The 16875-nt window shown below is 51.4% G+C and overlaps 1 protein-coding gene across 1 annotated transcript in view; it reads left to right on the top strand.

The window, feature by feature from the left end:
- Nucleotides 1-6677: 6677 nt before the first annotated feature.
- FAT2 (FAT atypical cadherin 2) overlaps nt 6678-16875 on the top strand; it is an 82823-nt gene continuing 72625 nt past the window's right edge. The window contains exon 1 of the mRNA XM_047771534.1: nt 6678-6807. The gene's annotated coding sequence lies outside the window, so the exon portion shown is untranslated. The remainder of the gene's footprint in view (nt 6808-16875) is intronic.

Below are 16875 nucleotides of genomic sequence, written 5' to 3'. Positions count from 1 at the left end.
CTTTCTTTATTGCAGACAACCTCTGCACGATAAGAACCCCCTTTGGTCACCTCCACTGACAGCCCCATTTAGCAGGTGAGAAAACTACTTTCCAGAGAGGTTGAGTAACTTGTTCGTTGACACACAGCTGCAAGATGGCAGAGCTGGGTTTGCATCCAACGGTCTAACCTCAAGTCCAAACCTCCCACTGTGTCTCACTTCCTCTGACAGGTACAGCAAGGGGAGAAGGACCACAAAGTGGGATGCTGCTCTGACCTCACTGTGAGACCAGCACAGAGCACTCTGCTCCAAAAGGCACAGAATTCCTCGCAGTTCATGGTGCGGCACGGTGGGGGTGGGTAGCAAGAGACATTCCTGAGCAGGCAACCTTGTGATAGATCTGCTAGATGTGGACAGGATGCCAATCTGGGTAGAGGCCCACTAGGAGCAAATGGAAGGTGCCGGGCTGAGGCTGGCTGATCTGCAGAGCCGGCTACCTCATCTGCAAGGCCCAGCGTGAAATGACAATGCAGAACCTTCGTCAAGAATGATGGAGAGTCGTAAGACTGAGACAGAAGCGCACTGAATCAAGAGGGGGGGCCTCTCCAGACGCACGTGGCATGCCCAGGGCTCTAAATGCTGTGATTGGATTGGAGCGTCACATAGCGGGGAGGCTGAGAGCACAGGTTTTCGATCTATAGAAACTTGGTTCACATCCTGGCTCTGCCATTGAAGAGGATGATGACCTTGGACATGTCACTTAAAACTGAATCTCATACAGCCACTATGGAGAACAGTTTGGAGATACCTTAGAAATCTACACATAGAACTTCCATATGACCCCGCAATCCCACTCTTGGGCATCTATCCAGACAAAACTCTACTTAAAAGAGACACGTGCACCCGCATGTTCATTGCAGCACTATTCACAATAGCCAAGACATGGAAACAACCCAAATGTCCATCAACAGATGATTGGATTCGGAAGAGGTGGTATATATACACAATGGAATACTACTCAGCCATCAAAAAGAATGACATAATGCCATTTGCAGCAACATGGGTGGAGCTAGAGAATCTTATCCTGAGTGAAATGAGCCAGAAAGACAAATACCATATGATATCACTTATAACTGGAATCTAATATCCAGCACAAATGAACATCTCCTCAGAAAAGAAAATCATGGACTTGGAGAAGAGACTTGTGGCTGCCTGATGGGAGGGGGAGGGAGTGGGAGGGATCGGGAGCTTGGGCTTATCAGACACAACTTAGAATAGATTTACAAGGAGATCCTGCTGAGTAGCATTGAGAACTTTGTCTAGATACTCATATTGCAACAGAAGAAAGGGTGGGGAAAAAATGTAATTGTAATGTATACATGTAAGGATAACCTGACCCCCTTGCTGTACAGTGGGAAAATAAAAAAAATTATAAAACACAAAACAAAACAAAACTGAATCTCAGTTCCTTCCTCTGCAGAATGAGGATGATGCTAATAGTATCTCACCAGGAGGATCTCTTTGAGCATCAGATGAGATGAAGCTTAGCCTAGTACTGAACAAATTATAACAAATATCAGCTATTTATATATTTATTCTACAACAGGGAGAAACGGGGAGTTCCCTTTGTGGCTCAGTGGGTTATGAACCCGACATAGTGTCCATGAGGATGCAGGTTCGATCCCTGGCCTAACTCAGTGGGTTCAGGATCCAACCTTGCTACACGTTTCAGTGTAGTTCTCCGACATGGCTCGGATCCCATACGGCTGTGGCTGTGGTGTAGGCCGACAGCTGTAGCTCTAATTTGATCCCTAACCTGGGAACTTCCATATGCCGCGGGCACAGCCCTAAAAGTAAAAATTTAAAAAAAAAAGGAAAAATAAAAAAAAAGGAAAAAATGAGAAACAGGGAGAGATGGGAGATGATACTGGAAATGTGGTTTGAAGTTGTGGAGAGGGGGACATGGGAGGGATACTGGTTCTTGGGCCCATATTGCAGCCACCACCTGGGGGCAGGTAAGGGTGGGGATGACATCAGAGATTCTGTTTCACGTCCTCAGATGGGCTCCCCACCTCCCAGCCTTTCTAACCAAAGCCATTGGAACAGGCAACTGGGCTCCAGGAGCTCTTGGTGCCAGCCCCACCCACCAGCACCAGCCTGGGGCAGGCTGCCGGACAGAGGGCTGGTTTGAGCCGATGAGCTCATTCTTACCAGCCTGACCAACAAGGCAGGACACTTCTCCTGGCAGGAGCCTGTCAGAACTGCCAGCTGGGGGTCAGGATGAGCTGGAGGGCCTGGTGGTGCCCAGATGCCCATGGCCAGCAGGTCTGCTGAGTGTTTGATTACATTCCCGGGCACCCCAGGCAACGCCAGGGCTGGCAGTTCCCACTCCTGCTGGGTCCCGTCTGTCAGCCACAGAGCTGACGTGCCCAGCTTGGCCCCCACGGCCCACCTGCCTTCCACCTTCTGCTTCCTCCTCTTCGCTGCAGGCTGCAGCCCTCACGGAGCCAGGTGGCCTCAATCCCTGATGACTTCATCCTCCTTAAAGGCATCATGTCCCTTTGAGAGCCAGCCCTCTGGAGACTTTCCTGTCCACAGGTCCACAACCTGGACTCCAGGGTCTCTGCTCTGTACCCACACCCGTCCTGCTATCTGTGACCCTCCTTGGGGAGAATGCAGCATGACAGAGGGACCCAGCCCTGCAAATGACCGCTTACAGCTCCAGTTCACTGACCACACTGTCTCAGTGTAACCAGTCCATCAGCCAACTGTCGCCATGAACTGAGTCTTCTTTCCAGACTGGTCTTCCAAGGTGGACCACACTCACTCTGAACCTACCCTGGGTATGTGACTCTCATGGGGCAGTAATGCAGCAGTCCCTTCCCTTAGGGTGACAGAGTCTCCCCACTTCCCTGAAACTGTCCCGGTTACAGCACTGAAATTCCCACATCCCCGGACGCCCCTCAGTCCCGGGGCCAACCAGGATGTCTGTCAGCCAGTCCTGCACACGCATCTGTGAGGCGCTGTCTCTCACAAGGCACGTCTATGATTTTCTGTGACGTAACCTGAGCCTTTCACCTGCCCCAGAGGGAATTGGAGGGGTACAGTCCGTTAAAAATGAAAATAATACTATCCGTGCTTCTGCACTCCATGGACCCCCTGAAACTTGCCATTGGGTTAGAATTTTCATCACTGCTCAAGCCCCTCATTTACACCCTGACCCCAGGGTGAACGTGGTGGATTGCTCAGAGAGGAAAACCCAGGAGGGAGGAAGGAAGCGCTCACTCAGGCCACAGGGGAGAGTAGGAGGCAGGACAGGGATGATCTGCCAGGTCTTTCTTTAAACTTCCACAACATCCTATGTCACGAATAGCAGAGCTTTAGGAGTTCCCACTGCAGCTCAGCGGGTTAAGAACCTGACATAGTGTTCGTGAGGATGTGGGCTCCATCCCTGGCCTCGCTCAGTGTTAGGGATCCGGCGTTGCTGTGAGCTGTGGTGCAGGTCCTAGATGCGGCTTGGATCCTGCATTGCTGTGGCTGTGGCTGTAGGCCAGCAGCTACAGCTCCGATTCGACCCCTAGCCTGGGAACCTCCATATGCTGCAGGTGCAGCTGTAAAAAGGTTAAAAAAAAAAAAAGAATATTAGAGCTTTAGCACATAAGAGCTCGATGTTAAAGACCAGAGTTTGACACCTGCTTCAATGAGGTAGGGAAACTGAGGTCCAGGCAGGGGATTCAGGATCAGATGTAATTCTTTTTAATGCCTACCACATGGCTGACCCTGTGCTAGGAAACTCTGATGCCCGGGGGCTCACTCCCCAGGGAGTTTAATGTAATTGCTCTGGGTGGGGCTGGGGCATCAGGATTTATGGAATCTCCCCAGGTGATGCCAGTGGGCAGCCTCGATCGAGAAGCCCTGGGTTAGACAGAGATCCATCCCCGAGGAGCTCAACCAGAAAGGGGCAGGCGGTTATGCCAAGAGAGGCACCCACAGAAGTAGGACAAAGTGGAGGCACACAGGAGGCCCAGCCAGAGGCCCGCAGGGAGGAAGGCGAGAGCCTGGGGCAGTGCGGCCCAGTGGCTAAGGGGTCCAGACAGAGCGGGGCTGGCAACTTAGCTTTGTCTAGACCGGTGACCTTGGGCAAGTAACGAAAGCTTTTCTGAGTTTCAGTTTCTTCAACTGAAAAGTGGAGAATGATAACAGCGCTTCCTCCATTTTGGCGGTGTTTGGATAAATGAGATAATCCCCGCGGAGTGTGGAGATGAGTGGCTGCCATAAAGATCAGGCCCTATTATTACCATTAGTGTCATTATTATTACTTCTCACGCAGGTCAGGGCCATGGTCTGGGGGAGCTCAGAGAGGGCGGCTGGCATGCGGGCTGTACCGAGATGGATAGGTACCATTTCAGATGTCTGGGAAGCCGCGAGCAGGGGCTCCAGAGGGAGAACTTGCCGAGCATGCCTGGGGGATGCCAAGGAGTGCACGTTCCCTGGGAGACTAGAGGCCAGAAGATTCCCCCAGGTGGGTGCTGGGGCCAGCAGGGAGGAGGATCAGGGCCCGGGGCAGGGGTGGCAAGGGAATCGGAGAGGAGGGGAAGAAGGTCAGCAGCTTTCTGGGGTCCTGCAACCCATCCCCATCCTCATCCCCCTCTAACCCCCAGGCTGCAGACAGTCTCTGCACCGGACAGCCTGGAGGCCAGCCTCGGCCAGCACGGGGAGCCCAAAGGCAGATAGTCGCACATGAGTAGCCAAAGGCTCATGGAGCCGCCCAGCCACCCTCCTCGGGTTAATGCCTAATCGGCCCAGACGCAGAGACGTGGGTGGCAGTCAGCCAAGTGGATAATTTTCCAGGTTAGCCTTCCCCCCGGAGCTGATCACAGTAGCCCCTCATCCTCCAGACCCCGAGGCCTCCCACACAGCTTGGAGGAGGAAAACCTGGGAGGGTTCTTCCTGGTAGGGGGCCCCTCTGGACATCTTGGGCAACACGTGGCAGTGGCTTGCTTGACACCTGTGTCATCTGTCACACCGATGCCAGTGACAGATCCCTGAGGGCATGGCTCATGGTGGTTGCAGCCACTCCATGAATGGATATCTCCTGAGAGCTGGGAAATAGCCAAGGGCCTCATTACTTCTCCATAAACAACAAGACGGGTACCTCAACAGTTCTACTTATCCATAGGGTCCAGCCTGAACTTCTAGAAAACTAAGTCCTAGCCAGAGAGCCAGGCTTCAGCCTTTGTCACAAGACAGCGGAAACAGATCTGTTCTGAGTGGCCTCAGTGGTTTTGAACCCATTGGACAAATGAGGAAACAGACTTAACAAGCTGACATCATTTGTCTTGTGTCACATAGTTATAATAACAGCAAAAATAAAGAAATGTAGGGAGTTCTCATTGTGGCAGGGTGGAAATGAATCCAACGAGTATCCATGAGGATGTGGGTTCAATCCCTGGCCTCACTCCGTGGGTCGGGGATCTGGCGTTGTCTTGAGTGGTGGTATAGGTCACAGATGCAGCTCAGATCTGGCATTACTGTGGCTGCGGTATAAGCAGCAGCTGCAGCTCCAATTTGACCTCTAGCCTGGAAACTTCCATATGCCACAGGTGTGGCTCTGAAAGTGACAACAACAACAACAAAAGATATGTAGAATTCTTATTTATCAAGCAAGTTCAAGGGCTGCTGCTTAGCTGAACATCAGGTAGAATTACCAAGAGTCAGAACTGACTGCTGGGAGAGGTAATGAGCCCCCTGTAATTAGAGGTATGCAAACAAAGACTCACTCACTTGCCAGGGGAGCCGCAGAGAGGCTGCAAGTCCTGCAGGGAGAGAGCGAGGATTCAATAGGATGGTCACAGAGCCAGGTTCAGCTCTGAGGGGCAGGCACTATTTCATTTACCTCCATGTCCCCAGTGCCCTGTACAGCGCCCAAAAAAGAGATGCCAGGCACTGCACTTTGCACTTTACATGCATTATCTGTCTCACGATTTTACACAACCTTATGAAGCAGGGATTTCTGTTAGCCCATTTCACAGCTGGGGAAGCCAGAGCTCAGAGAGGTTAAGTCACTTAGGGAAGAAATCGCAGAAAGAATTACATTTTATGGGGGACTTTCTCTGCTGAGTGTCTTGCCTTCCTTCAACCTTTATCTCATTTAATCCTCATACCAACCTCATGAGGTAGGAGTTATTATTTCTCCATCCAAAAGGAAACTGAGGCTCAGACTGGTGATGCCCCCAGGGTTACTGAGCTAACAGGTGGCTGCGCCGGGGTTCTGAACCAGACCTTAGAGAGAGGGTGACTGGATGTGCATCTCAGATCTGCCGTGTGGGAGAGGAGAGGAGAGAAGGCTGGCAGAGGGCTGAACAATGTGGGTCCTTTCCCAGCACCCGCACCGTCTCTGAGGGTCCTCGGGCAAGTCCTACCTGTCCATGGCCTCAGTTTATCCCTCTGTCAAACCCACAAGGGAGGTGGCGATGGGCCGGGTTTCTCAGCGGCTCTCCAGCCGTCATTTTCCATGACTTGATTCCCCACCAGGAGTTCTGGGCCACAAACCAGTTGGCTCCCTCCCTCCCTCCCGCTCCGTGAGACAGAGAGCTGGCAGGAGGGGACGATCCGCCTCAATTCTCCCACCTCCTTTTTCCTCCTCCTCCTCCTGGGCTGGGACACACCTACTCCAACTTTCTGGGCAGCCTCTCTGAGGGTGCGCCTTCCTGCTCCGCGTCTCCGTCTCCTCACCTCCCTCCCGCGCTTGTCAGCCTGGTGCCTGTGAGAGGGGCTCCAGCCCAGCAGCCCACGGCCGGGGCACCCTCCCCCACCTAAAGGGCACAGGTAGGAACGGCTGGAGGATGAGACGTTAGCGGGAGGGGGTTGCAAAGCGAATCCATTCTGGCCCGTGAGCACGGGCTCTTGGAAGGTGGGGATAGAACTAGGAGGTGGCTGGGGCGGGCACAGCGGGAGCTGCACAAGGACACCTGGGCCCTGGGTCACCTAGGTACACTGAATGAAGCCAGAGGGGGAGCCAGCCTGAGCCTGGGGGCCCCGGGCGGGGGGCCCAGAAATGGTCGGGGCTAGGATTTTGATCTCCTAGAGGCGCAAGGTTATATTTGCATGTGTGGAAAGTTGGATTCCTTTTCTTGGAAGAATGAAATTCCCTGCTTGAGCTTTCTGGGGATGAGCCTGCAAGGGAACCCGGAGACAATTTCCTTCGTGCTTTTAGGGGGAAGAGCTGGCGCCAGGGAGCAGAGAGGCGCTAGCTTCTTGTGAGTGTCCAGGGGGCACAGGGTCCCTGACACAGACAAAGCCACCTGGTGAGGGGGCGGGAGGAAGGGAGGGCTCAGGGAGAGTCAGATAACCTGGCCGGCGCTGGCTCTCATGCCACCCTTTAGAGGCTTCCAGATGAGAACCTCAGCTTTCCCGGCTGTCAGATGGGGGTGCTCACTGCCTCCGAGGGCAGTAAAAGGGTTAGGGTTAGTCTGAGAGGCAGCAGGGGCAGCATTGGGGTGAGGTGAGGGGAGTGGGAGCGGCTCGTGGGGGAGGCAGGAATCCGATGCATATCTCTGCAGGCAGGTCAGCTGGAGTGGAACACTGAATGCAGCCACCAGGCCAGAGTTCAGCCCTCCACTTGGGGCTGAGGGGGGGAGCACTGCTGTGCTGAGGTTTGCCGAAGACTCAGAAAGGCTGCCTCTGTCCTCAGGCGCACGGCATCAGGAGCGAGGCCTGAGCTCAGGACAGAGCAGGGACGGTGAGACACAGCTCAGGATGCAGCATTTCCAAGCCTCCAGCTCCTTTTACCCCTGGGGGGCTGAGCCTGGGCAGGTGACCAGTGCCCTCCGTGCAGAAACTATTCACCGTTATTGTTACAGCTGATACTCACCCTCGGGGATGGGGCTGAGACGCACGGTCATTTGAAAAGGTTGAGTTTTCAAAGCAGGCAGAGGGAAAAGAGAATTTCATTATTCATGTCCTTGCAACCCATAGGCAGGATAGCCTGAAACAGTTCCATACGGCTTTGGGCCTAGTTTCCTAGTTTCAGTAAAGGAGGTTGGATTATTGTTAAGACCCGTTCTGAATGATTCACCCCAACAAGGCTGCTGGGTAGGCAGACCAGGAAGTATCATCTGCATTTTGCAGGTGAGGAAGCTCTGGAACTCAACCGTCCCCTGGTGCAGGAGGCAGCAAGCCAGGGTTCCCCTCCTGGCTCTCCATGGAGCACAGCTTATGCTCCTGGCAGGAAAGGGCTGAGCCCAGGAAGTGGCTAGCGTGGTAGAGCGAAACAGCGAGGCCCCCTCCACCACAAGCTCTCTGGGTCTCAGTTTCCTCATCCATAAAGTGGGGCAGGACCTGGAAGGAGTCAAGGTCTCCCCAGAACGCCCTTGTTTCCATGCTTCTTTGTGGTCCCCTAGGGAACCAGCCCCAGAAGGACACAGGCCCGCTCTAGCCCCACGATGTCAGCTGTGCCAAGGATTTGCCACCAGGAGGGATTGCCAAGTCCCCTCTGCCCCAGGCCTCCGTGAGCCATGTGACTACACTTTGCTGCCTGTCCACTCTTCCGCTGGCACCACTGAACTCGCCTCCGCCTGGAGGTTGTCCTTGCCCATGACAGGCTGCGGGGCCAGATATGCATGTGGGGGCAGCCTTGGAGAAAACCAGTGTGTGCTGGGGACGATGAGGTTGGCACAGTCGGGAACCTTCCTGAACAAGCTGGCTAGGCCCTGCCTTCTGGTTCCTTCAGCAGCAGGTGGGCAGAGCCTCTGGAAGATTCCCGGGCCTCCTGGGTCCACAGCACAAGCCGAGCTCACTCAGAAACTCAATGCTACTGTTTCTATGACAGATGGTACTAAGGCTTACGTGTATAATGGAGAATCAGTTGTCTGACCTGGACCTCGACTTCTTTAAACCTCCATCTCCTCATTTCAAAAAATGGGGCTAATCATAGTCCTTTTCTCTGAGATGGATGTGAACATTAAATGAGATAATGCATGTCGTGCCCAGGGCCTTGTTTATGGGGGTGATAGTCATCAATTAATTGATGCTTCCCCTGGGGTGAAAATCATGTCACAACACCCCAAAGTGTCCCCTCCTAAGACAGATCACAATTGTAGTTATTTGTGTATATTTTGTTTGACGTGGTCTCCTCCGCTAAGCATCGCTCACTGCTCCGGCGCCCGTGTCTAGCACAGCGTCTGGTACAGAAAAGCAGCTCACTGCGTATTTGCTAAGAGAATGAATGAATCTTCACTTCTAAGTGACACATGAGAAGGGTTGCTCGGAGTGGCTGAGCATTAGTCCAACCCCATCAGAGATAAGAGTGCAGGGGTCCCTGGAGATGATGGAATTGGACAGGTGGGGACGTGGAGGCCTCCAGAGAGAAGGCTGGTAACTGGGCCGGGGTCACACAGCATGTGAACTGGGAAGGCAGGGCCATGGCCAAGATCTTTCCACCTTTCTGCCTCGCCCAGCTCAGGAGTCCTGTTTCCTGTGTGGGTGGTCAGCCTCGGAGGCCAGTGAACTGTCCCCACATTCCCTGGAGGCCATCTGGAATCAACAACAAATGGATCCCAAATAGATGTCTTTCAGGGGACATGTGCCTCATCAATCAGACCCTTCCTGCAACGCCCACCCACGCTGTCCCTCCCTCTCTCTCTCTCACATACACACACACACACGCACTCGCACACGCCACACACCATTCCATCACTTCTGCCAGCAAGTCAGCAGGTATCTGTAGCTGCACAACTGAGAGGGTCCTCAGAAGTTCGCCAAAGTCCCCCTTTAAGAATTATTGGCTCCGGGAGATTCCGCTGTGGCGCAGTGGGAACGAATCCGACTCGTATCCATGAGGATGCGATTTTGATCCCTGGCGTTGCTCAGTGAGTCGGAGATCTGGCGTTGCCATGAGCTGTGGTGTATGTCACAGAAGCGGCTCGGACCCCGTGTTGCTGTGGCTATGGCGTAGGATGGCGACTACAGCTCCTATTGGACCCCTAGCCTGGGAACTTCCACATGCCACAGCTGTAGCCCTAAAAGCCACAAAATTATTGGTTCCATTTTACAGGTGGAACCATAGATTTTGAATGATTTGCCTCGAGTCAGTAGCCAGTTTTGATACACAGCCCGGAGTGTGGAATTTCAACATGAAAAAGAGAACTCTGATTTACTGAGCCCCTCGATGTGCCTGTCACCAGGTTAGACCGCGTCCCCTAAACCTTCTCTTCGGCTGGCTCTGCACAGCCACCCTGCAGGCCAGCAATCATTACCTCCGACACGTCTTTTTGCTGTTGCTATTGTTGTTTTCCTGTGGACATGAACAGAGTCCCAGAAAAGCTAAGCCCCTTCTTTTCAGTCACACAGCCTCTGTTTTCTCAACAGAGCCTTAGTTCAATAGACACTTAGGGCTCACGATGTGTCAGGCCCCCAAAGAGCCACAGCTGGTGGAGGCAGGCCCAGAAGTCAATGGTTTAATACTTCGAGGCAGGTGGTGAACTAGAGGCAAGTTGCCCCTCATGGAGCCAGAGTTAGCCCAGCTAAGGTATCAGCGAAGGAAAGCTTCTAGAAGGGGCTGGGACTGACTATCAGTTTTGAAGACTGAAATAGGCTTAAATAAAGACAGAAAGGTAGGAAAGCAGAAAGAGAAAGTAGCATTGTGAAAGCACAGCAGTTAAGAGAAAATGGCACGTGTGTGCAGGAAATTACCGACTAGGTAGGAACATGTGGCCACGGGCTCTGAAAGTCAGGATGGGGCCAGGTCATTGAAGGCTGTGTGTACCAGGCCAAGGAGGATGGCTTAAAAAAGATATATGTGTGTGTGTGTGTGTGTGTAATATATATGATAAGATATAATATACGTGTATATGTATAATATATTGTATGTACTAGATACACATATGTATATATAATATAGTATATCTGTGTGTATATATGTTATATATATAATTTGTATGTTTTTTATTGATAGGAAAGTATATAAATATCCAGTAGGAAGCACAATAGTATTAAAAAACCCATCTCTCAGCTTTGATATTTATGGTCCCTCTCTGCCTCTACCAGATTCTTTTGAAACAAATCTGAGAATATTTCCTTATATAGCTTTAAACCATAGCGACTTCAGGAAATCCTCATAGGAGCATGACTTTTATTTTGTAAACATTGGAGGACCCTGCTGAAGAAGTTTAAGTCCAAGAGTGCCTTGGCTGCACATGGCTGCAGGTCAGAGTGAAGATACCTTATTGTCTCCCTCTTGGCCAATCACAGTGCCTGATCATCCACCATGACCCACTGATTGACACATTACCTCCCCAAAGAGGTGATGCCTTAAGCATTTTCCAGCTCAGAGCCTGCAGAAGCAAGAAACGCCTCCCCTTGCCCCACTTCCTGTGTCCTTTTCCATTCCCGAGACTGGTAGGGCCCCTGCAAGGTGACCTGGAGTGGCAGGTAAATGGCAGCTGTCCACTCCCATGGCTGGGGGCAGAGAGCCCACAGAGGCGAATTCTCCAGTTCCCGGTTCCCTTTCGGATCCAGTGCCCATAGCCTTGGCCTTGGTGCAAGCTGAGCAGGACTGAACATGCCAGCTATGGGGTAATGTCAGCGTGTGGGAGCGTGTTGGCCCACATGTGCTCACGTGTCCCAGGTCAGAGCTGCTGTCTGTCCCTGCAGCATCCCCTTCTGTCTGGGTCCTCCCAGCAAACGCCAGGCCAGATGGCACAAAATGCATCACTGACATGCTTAGACACTTAGCTTCGGGAAGTGGCAGAGCTTGGTACCTATGTGGCGCTATGGTTGGGCACACCAGCTCTGCAGCCAGGGTGCTCAGGTTCTGGTCCTGGCTTTGCTGCTTTCCATCTCTGTAACCTTGGACACATCATTTCGCCTCTCTGAGGGTTGCAGGCTGGATGATGCTATCTCCCTCACAGAACTGCTGTGAGTTGATCCATATTAAGTTCTTAGCATAGCAGTCAGTACATAATAAGAGCTCACTAAACGTTAGGCACTGTTACAGATTTGGGGGCTCATGAAGTCTTAGAAATTGACTCAGAGAATCAAAGCATCTTGGAAAATTCAAATCCTAGAATTTCAAACTCTTGGAAGCGATAAATAGATGGACCCTATTGGATCTTTCATATAATTAACTCTACATAAATATTTCTTCTACAGTGTCTCTGAAAAATGGTCAGCCTGACTTTTTTTCTCCTTTTTGGAAACATTCAAAAAGAGGGTACTTCAGCTGTAAGTTATAGCTTGATGAATGTTTACAAAGTGAATGGAAACAGTGGCAAACCAGCAAGCAGAGCAGAAGGCGGACATCACCAGTCCCCCAAGAACCCTCTAGATGTCCCTTATCAGCCACTGACCTCTCCCCACCCCACTAAGCCTAGCTATTATCCACCAACTGGGCTGTTCTCCAATACCTTCTGGAAGGGTGGAATTCCATTGTTAGAAGAACTCTAATTATTAGAGAGGTTCCGTGAGTTCATTTAGAAGTTGCTGAAATAAGATTTACCTTTAAATTGTTTTGTTGTTACTGTCATATTTCAGAGGCAACCTAGTTTAGAGCGGAGCATCCCAAATGCCTCCGTCTGTTTTTAAAAATACAGATTTCTCAGCCCCATCTTAAGTCTACATCGTTGGAACGTGTAGTCTGGGGGTGGAGCCAGGGAGTCCGTATTTTCTTTCACAAGCTCCAAGGGAACTCCAGGTGAGGTCCCCCTGGGTTTGGGAACCACTGGAGCAGTGGTTCAGGGCTTGGACCCAACTCAGACCCTTTTTTCCAATCCATGCTCCATACTTACTGGCCATTGACCTTGGGCAAGGCACTTGGACTTTCTGACCTTTCAGGTTTTTCATTTGTAAAATGAAATGATAGAAACCTACCTCCTTGGGTTACTGAAGGACTCTGAGACATCCCCAGGAAGGTGCTCACTAATTGACAGGTGCTAGCATCAGTACTGCCACTACTGGAAAAGATTCCATTTGTGGTATAGCTAAGGGAGTGTTGCATTTGGTGTCTGAAGTCTTGCATTTGAGTCCTGGCTGGGCCACTTGCTAGCCCTTGCTAGCTTTGGACAAGTCTTTGGCCCACCATCCTGGGGCCTCAACTTCCTCATCTATAAAATGGAAATACTTCTTGCCCTACACACAGGGTCTTTGAGGGGATCAAAGAAGATAGTGGGCCAGAAAACCATTCTGAGGACAGAAAAAATACGGCATGAAGCGAACCCCAGTGAACTGGAACTCGCTGAACCTGGGAACCCAGTGGAAAGTGGTCTGCCATTGTCCTTGCGGTTTGGTGGAGGGCGGGCTGTATGGGGGTGGGGACAGGGAGCTGCTGAAGCATCAGCTTTCCACAGCCCTGGTGTGCCTGGCATGGTGCCCAAGCTCTTGGTTTCTGAGAATTGTCTCCTTCCTGGTTCCCGGGGCAGGAAGAGTCCACAATCCCAGAGCAATGAAGTCCCATGGAATTTGCCACAGTCAGAAGTCACCTGGAGTTCCCTTTTATTATTTAAATGCTTTTCCTTTTATTAAAAGTCTTCTTTGAAGTCCTTTAATAGCACTTATAGAAAACTTTTAAAGTATAATCTGCATACAGAAAAATGCACAAACCTTAAGTGTCCAGCTCAATGAAATTTCCAGAAACAGACCACCTCCCAGATAAAGAACCAGAACATAACCACCATTCCAGAAAACTCTTTGTGCCCCTTCCAGTCACTAACCACCCCTCTCTGCCTGCCCAAGGGTAGTTTATCCTAATGTAATCCACAGATGCGTTTTGCCTGTTTCAAAGCTTTGTATGGTTGGAATAGCACAGTATGTACTCTTTTGTATATGGGCTGTTTTCACCCCAGATTATGTGAAACGTATTTATCTGTACTGTTGCCTAGAGCAATACTTTCATTTTCTTTGCTGTATAGTATTCCAGGGTATGACCAAGCCACAGTTTACTTATCCATTTGCTCTTAATGGACATGTGGACTGTTTCCAGGAAAGGGCTATTATAAATAATGCTGCTTTGACCAGCCTTGTGTGAATCTTTCGTGAACATAGGTAGTGTATCTGCGGTGTATCTGCCTGAAAATTGCTACGCCATGAGGTAGGCATGTGTGCATGGAACCCTTTGATTTTCAGTTCAGGTCTATGCATGGCAAGGAGAACGTGGTTCATAGGGCTTTGTCTCTATCTGGGAGATAGACCTGTGCACAAGAAGATACTGTCTCGGGACTGTCTCGGGTTTGAGATGCTGATGAACAGAGAGAGATGCAGACTCAGAGGCTTCGTCAAAGTGAGGACCAGGAATCAGATCCATTGCTTCCCTCTCCTATAGCTCTTCTACTTGACTTTAGAGATAACCTCGCTTTTGCGTTGCCTGGGGGCCGGTGTCCCCCATCTACGGGGAAGACCATGCCCACGAGTTCCTCCACAGCCCCGAAAAGAAATCAGATTTCTTAAGGATGAGGCTGTGATTTTTTTAATTTCAGTTTTTAATTTTTTCGCTTTTTAGGGCCACCACCCATGGCACCTGGACGTTCCCAGGCTAGGGGTTGAATCAGAGTTACAGCTGCCAGCCCATGCCACAGCCCCAGCAATGCAGGATCCATGCTGCATCTGTGACCTGCACCATAGCTCCTGGCAACACTGGATCCCCAACCTACTGAGCGAGGCCAGGAATTGAACCCACATCTTCATGGATCCTAGTTGGATTCATTTCCGCTTCACCACAATGGGAACTCCCGCAGCTGTGATTTTTAACACGCTGACATTTAAGAAGCACTCGTCTAGCCTCACAAGGTCACTTAGATTTCAGTCTTTTCCTAACTTCCCCACCCCTCTCTCCACATATGGGATATCAACTTTGAAACAAGGGATGGTAGAACGTAAGATCTTAAAGAAAGAAATTACCATGTTCAGCGGATTCCAAACACCAGTCATGCAAAAATCATCCTGGGAACTTGTTAAACATCTATTTAGAGCCCCACCCCTAAGGATTTTGATTCCGCAGATCTGGGGTGGGGCTTGGAATACGTATTTTTTAACTCCTACATGCACCCCCTTAGGGAATTCCCAGGGATGGAAACCCCTAGTTCAATTCAATGGGCAGCCCTGTCTGTGAGAACACAGCAGGCCCAGCAGCTCTATTGAGCTCTGTGCCGGCTGGTGGAGCAGAGTCACCACGGGGAAGAGGGATCGGTGCGCACAGAGCCCAGGGGGCTTGAATGTGGACCTCGGGGCTTGAGCTGGAGTCCTGGCAGGGCCTTATTTGCATCTCATTAGTGTGCACCTTGGTGCTCCCCAATCATCACTAACCCCTCTCTTGCCTCTGGCTGTACAGTCAGGTTCAGCCAGCTCCAGGGTAGGGGCAGGAGCAGTGCCACAGCGAGGGGAGCTGCCTGTCTTGTCTCACTGCTAGAACGCAGCTCTTCAGCTGCCGAGGCCTGCCCACTTGCCGGCTCTGTCCTAAGCCGCTCTGCTCAGAGGGGATTGGACTTGGATGGACAGGGCAGCTGGGCTGGGCTCGGCCAGAGGCAATGGAATCCAACCGGAGATGAAGCCTTTGCTGAGAATCTGTTTGCTGGTGCGAGAAGACCCATAAAACTCTGGTGGGGGAGGGGTCCTATAACCCCCCACCCCCACCCCCACCCCTCAGTCAAGTGCCCTTTCCAGCCTGAGGAGAGGGGGAGGCAGGCCAGGAAACTGTTAGGCACACAAGTGATCCGAGTTTTAATCCTGCCTTGGCCGCAAACTAGCTGTGCGAACTTGGAGCCTAGGAAACCCTCTCTGAGCCTCGTTTATCCCATCGGCAACATGAGGATAATTACAGGGTTGCTGGAAGCCAGTTTAAAACTGACAATGCCTGCCAAGACCTGACCGCAGGGCCTGGCACAAGGGAACTGTTCGATAAACGTCAGCTGTGACCACTGCTTGTGCCTCCGTCAGCACTTCATGTTCCCCGAACCTCGCCTTCTTCGGGGCATCATTTGCCAAAAGCTCGGTGGAGGGTCCCTGGGCAAGGAAGGGACCAGTTCTCATGCTCTGGTGGAGGGTCTCTGGGCAAGGCAGAGACTAGTTCTCATGCCCTGGTGGCCAAATGGAGGCCCAATGAAATGAGGGGGTTTGTTCAGGGGTCTTTGGCTTGGTCCCCACCTGAGCCTGCTGATATATCACTGAGGCCCCAAGGCACCGAACGAGTGGGGGATCCCATCCCTGAATCATTTCATCACAGTGGCTACCAGGGGACGGCTCACCCGTGAAGCACTGGGCCCATCGCCGGAGGCACTTCGTCTTAATTGGCGCTCGAAGCAAATTGATAATTACCTTCCCCATTTATATGTGAAGAGACAGAGGCTCAGCAATGAGCAGATGACCTTCCATGTTCTGGGACTCTGACGGTAGCCTCCCCACCCCCAGGGCTGCCTGAGTTAGAGGCAGGCAGTGGCCACCGGTGGCTGGGATGGCTGACAGTCTCATGCACAAGGAACAAAGAGAAGCTTCGGTCCCAGTGGCCTCACAGAACCAGTAAGAGGAACAGGGCTCATTTCACTGGGGCCACAAGGCCGGCTAGCTCCCAGGAAGGCAGTTTGTTGCTGATATTGTGGAGCCCTATTGGTTGTGTGTGTGTGTGTGTGTGTGTGTGTGTGTGAGATGGTGCCTCTACAGGGGGCACTGTACACATACAGAGAATAGGTCCCTCATTCCACAGGCATTTTCGAATACCAACTGTCATAGTAATAATATTACTATCATTATTACAACAGTGATGAAAATAATACTGAATAATTGTAATAACATATGGGTTAAATCCTTTGCACGTATAATCTCAGTAAATCCTCCAAGGCGGTAACTGTGGCAGCCTCATTTCACAAATGAGGAACGTGAAGTTCAGACAGAGGAAGCCAAGCCCCCAGACAG

The sequence above is a fragment of the Phacochoerus africanus genome, chromosome 1 (genome assembly GCF_016906955.1).
Source record: "Phacochoerus africanus isolate WHEZ1 chromosome 1, ROS_Pafr_v1, whole genome shotgun sequence".
Classification (NCBI taxonomy): Eukaryota; Metazoa; Chordata; class Mammalia; order Artiodactyla; family Suidae; genus Phacochoerus; species Phacochoerus africanus.
This window is presented reverse-complemented; position numbering and strand designations above follow the sequence as displayed.